The following is a 4869-nucleotide window of genomic DNA, read 5'->3' on the forward strand; positions in this document are numbered from 1 at the left end:
ACAGGCCAATGGCTGATGGAGTGCACAGAACAGCCAATGGGAGAGCTGGAAAGTGGAACCTATGGGGTATCCCATTCCCCCCTTTACTTCCTCCCCTCATCCACTCCTTCTTTAAAATATTCTCCTTCTTTATTTCCAACTCCAATCCTTCACCTTCACCTCTGTTGTCAGCTTATTGGGCAGCAACAACTCATGTGCCCCTGCTATCTCCAGCTGTAATGGGGGGCTGTAATGGGGGGCAGTAATGTCTCCTGAAATCCCTGTTACCTGTAGCTTTGCCAACTTGGCATGACCTGTCCTTCTCTAGTTTTGCTGCCTCAGTGACAGGGGGTGGGTAGAGAGCAATGGTGGCAGTTGCTATGGTGGCAAACTCTGGGCCCAGCATGGCCTCAGGCCTCTGCTTTGCCTCTGGGCCTGGAGCAACTCCTGAGCTCTGGTGAGTGCCATCCATGATAGAAACCATCACTGTCCTCAACCAAAGCCTGGTGGATCATCTCTGCCTTACAGGCCCTGTGGAATTGCATTAAGTCCCGCAGGGCCCTGATGGAAGTTGGCAGAGAGTTCCACCAGGTTGAGAAGGCCCTGGCTCTGGTTGAGGACAGCCAGATGTCTTTGGGGCCTAGGATCACCAGCAGATTACTCTCAGCAGACCATAATGCTCTCCCAGACACATACCCAAAGATACACGGTCCCAAAGATACACTGGTACCAGACCACTCAAGGCATTAAAGGTCAATACCAACACCTTGAATCTGACTTGGTACTCCACTGGAAGCCAGTGTAGCTGGCGCAGCACAGGTTGTATATGTGCCGTCCATGGCGTTCCTGTCAGGACTCATGTCGCCACAGTCTGTATCAGCTGGAGTTTCTGGGTCAGTCTCAAGGGAAGGCCAGCATAGAGCGAGTTACAGTCTATTCTGGAGGTGACCGTCTCATGGATTACTGTGGCTAGGTCCAGGCGTGACAAGAAAGGGGCTAATTGCTCTGCTTGATGTACATGGAAAAAACGCCATCTGGCAATATTCGTGGCCTGGGCCTCCATAGTTAAGGAGGCATCCAGGACCACACCCAAACTCTTGACAGACTGTGCCGATATTAATGTTGCCCTGTCAAGAGTGGGAAGTCTGTCCTAGCCCTGATGGGCCTCCCCCCAGCCACAGAACGTCTGTCTTCATTGGATTCAGCCTGCTCTGTTTTAACCATCCCACCACAGCCTCCAAACCCTTAGCCATATTATGCGATATCTGGGCAGCCATCCAGAAGCAGATATAGCTGGGTGTCATCAGCGTACTGATGGCACCCCAGCCCAAAACTCCACACCAGCTGGGCAATTGGGCATATATAGATGTTGAATAACATCGGGGAGAGGACTGCTCCCTGAGGAACCCCACATACTAAGGGGTACCTAGTTGACATCCTCTCTCCTATCACCACCCTCTGTCACCAACCTTGGAGAAAGGAGGAAAGCCACTAAGATTACCCCCCAAACTCCTATGTCGGTGAGGCAGTGAATCAGAAGATCGTAATCAACTGTGTCAAATGCTGCTGTAAGGTCAAGCAGCAACAGCAACGCTGACCCACCTTGATCCAGCTGTATCCAGAAATCGTCTGCCAGGGCGACCAAAACTGCCTCCGTCCCATGGCGAGGGCAGAAGCCAGATTGGAACGGATCCAATGCCGATGTGTCATCCAGAAAACTTTGGAGCTGCTCTGCTACCACACTCTCAGTCACTTTACCCAGAAACAATAGATTTGAAACTGGGTGGTAATTGGCTGGATCCACATATGGATAATTACATAAGCACTAGGAAAAAGTAATACCTTAAGAAACAGAAAACATAGAGTATACTTTACTTCAAATGGGTTTACCAGAATGAGGTGCATTTAATCCAGCCTATAAACTTCATGTGGTGATCTGGTAATAATTTCATAATGATTTAGTTATAAATAGTTATGTTTTTCATTGACTGCAGGTTTCATTCCATCAAGGCTCTAGTTATTCAACAAATCTTCTGTAGGCTAAAGGTTTTAGCATGATAATTTCATGATTTCGGGAAGGAATATTTCATTAAAATGTTTTGTAATCTTTGTATGTGTTAAGGAACCATTTCTATCCTGTGCAGCATGTTCCTTTTGGGAACTTATCCCAGTTAGACAAAGATGTTAACTTATGAAAAGAACAGCATTTCTTCTTTCTTCCTCAGGTGGCTGCCATTTATGTCCCAGGGCATAATTCATTCAGAAACAGAACTCTTCCCTCAAGGTAAAGACTGCTGTTAGTATGGAGATGAAATCCATCATTTGTGTCATTTCCCTAGAGCACTAGAAGTTGCATGGGAAACCTGATCAAAGACATTTGTCTCAAAGTGGAATTACATATTACCCTGGTAAACACATTTCCAGCAAACCTTGTTTGATACCTTAATGTGATAATAAAAAAGGTTCCCTTGCACGAAAGCCAGTCGAATCCGACTCTAGGGTTGCGGTGCTCATCTCCATTTCAAAGCCGAAGAGCCAGCGCTGTCCGAAGACATTTCCGTGGTCATGTGGCCGGCATGACTAGACGCCGAGGCGCACGGAACGCTGTTACCTTCCCACCGAAGTGGTACCTATTTATCTACTTGCAATTTCTCGCTTTCGAACTGCTAGGTTGGCAGGAGCTGGAACTAGAGATGGGAGCTCACTCCATCATGCGGCAACTCGGGTCTCGAACTGCTGAACTACTGACCTTCCACAGCCTGCAGTTCAGCGTCTTAACCACTTGAGCCACCGCAGCTCCTTAATGTGATAATGGTCACTTGTAAAAGAGGAACATTAGACATTACCATCAAAAGGAAAATGAGGTTAGAAGGAAAACTTGGGGTTAGGAAGCTAGTGTTACATCTTCAACTAAAGTGTGGCCCTGACAATAAATATAATGATATGCAATGACTGGTTGTTCCCAGCATGCCAGGCCATCTCCTCACTCCTGGTTGGTGAGTATTTGCACCAGCTCCAGTGGTTACCTGTAACCCAAGAGGTCTAGATCAGGGGTCCTCAACTTTTTTGAGCCCTCTGGGACCTTTGGAATTCGGACACAGGGTGGTGGGTGCAAACACAAAAAGGCTGCTGGAGGAGGGGGAGACCGACACCAAATGCCAGGGAGAGTGAGGTTAAGCATAATTCTAATAGTCACTCTTCAGTATTTCAGGCAGAAGCTGTTTAACAGGATGCCTCTTTAAATGCCATTGTTAAGCAATAATTAATTATTGCCAGCACTTTACGATACCAAATTGTTTAACTGAACTGTTTTTAGATGATTTTATGTGGATTCTAACTGTTATTTGTGTATCAAATTGTGCAAGCTGCCCTGAGCCTGCTTCGCGGGGAGGGTGGGGGTATAAATTAATTAAATAAATAATAAATAACATGTAGATTAAAAATATTTTCTTGCATACACACCCAGTAATGCAGTGAAGATCCATGTGCTGTGGTGGCAGCTGTTACTGAAGTTGAAACAACTTTTAAAAACTCTGCACAACCAGTCAGGGAGTTAGAACAATTAAACTGAACATTGTGTTAGAAGTTGCCCCTGAAACAACTTTTTAAAAGTCTGCACAGAGAATCAGATTTCCAGGGGCCAGTCAGAAGCCCTACTGGGTCAAAACCCCACTTGACCCCACACACTTTCCAAAAACACTTGGTGGGCACCAGGAGAGGTATCAGTGGGCATCATGGCATCCATGGGCACCATGTTGTGGAGGCCCTGGTCTGGATAATGCTGCGTTGTGTTTGTCCTCACTTTCTCCCCTTCCCTGCAGAGCACTATAAATATCCTTGCATGGCACAGCTGTGCCCTGGCAAGAGCAAAGTACAGGAGACTTGTCAGCCTGCAACCAGGCCATAGTACAGATGCAAGAGTGCGGGTTTTGCTGGATCCAGAAGCTCAGGTCCTCTAAGCTGCTGGAAATTGTTGTGGAGATGGAGAATGCCATTTAGTTTCTATACAATATAAAGGAAGCATGGCTTGTAAATTGGATGCCAATACAATATTGATTTATGAAAAAATGTTATTAATTGGGTACATTTTTACCTCACTCTTCCTCCGAGAATCATACATGATTTCTCCATCCTTCCTTCATTCTATCCTCAAATAGGTTAGGCAGAGAGAGACTGAGGTCACTCAGAATGTTTCATGGCAAGCAGAAGTCTGAACCCAGCTCTCCACAGTCCTAAAGCAACATTCTAACCACTACAGCCTGCTAGCTCAAATATATGTTTATCTGCAACATAAGGGTTAATATTAAATGACAATCTCCTTCCAGCTTTATTAACAATTTCTTTTTTTACTTTTGGCAGAAATGCAAATAAGTCATCACCTGACAGTAAAAGAGGAAGAAAATGGTAAATCTTTCTGCTGCTTTCTATAGTGCTGAGCAAAACTGGACAGAAAGTTTTGCAGATATTCTCACCCCACATGACAAATTTGTTAGTGATTTTTGCCCCTGTAGTTTTATTGATTTTTCTGTTCAGTGCTTTCTGCTCTAAATTTGAATTGGCTTCACAATATTACTTTTTTTCTTATTTATTTAAATATACCCTTGTTTTTCTCCCCAATGGGGCCCCGAAGTCATTTACAATATCATTTTCCCCTCCTCCATTTTATCCTCACAACAATAATCCTGTGAGGTAGACTAAGCTGAAAGAGAGTGACTGGCCCAGGGTCAAACCACGGTAGAGAGGTAATTCAGACTTGGGTCTCTACGTTTCAGAATACATGTTATTACTCTTATGCTCTTATACAATGTCATCACATTCACAGTGTGATACTAGACTGAGCAGCAGCTTTTTAGAACAAGCAGCCAAACCTCACTTATGTAGGTTTTCTAA

The sequence above is a fragment of the Gekko japonicus genome, unplaced genomic scaffold (genome assembly GCF_001447785.1).
Source record: "Gekko japonicus isolate JY-2015 unplaced genomic scaffold, Gekko_japonicus_V1.1 scaffold349, whole genome shotgun sequence".
NCBI classification, from domain to species: domain Eukaryota; kingdom Metazoa; phylum Chordata; class Lepidosauria; order Squamata; family Gekkonidae; genus Gekko; species Gekko japonicus.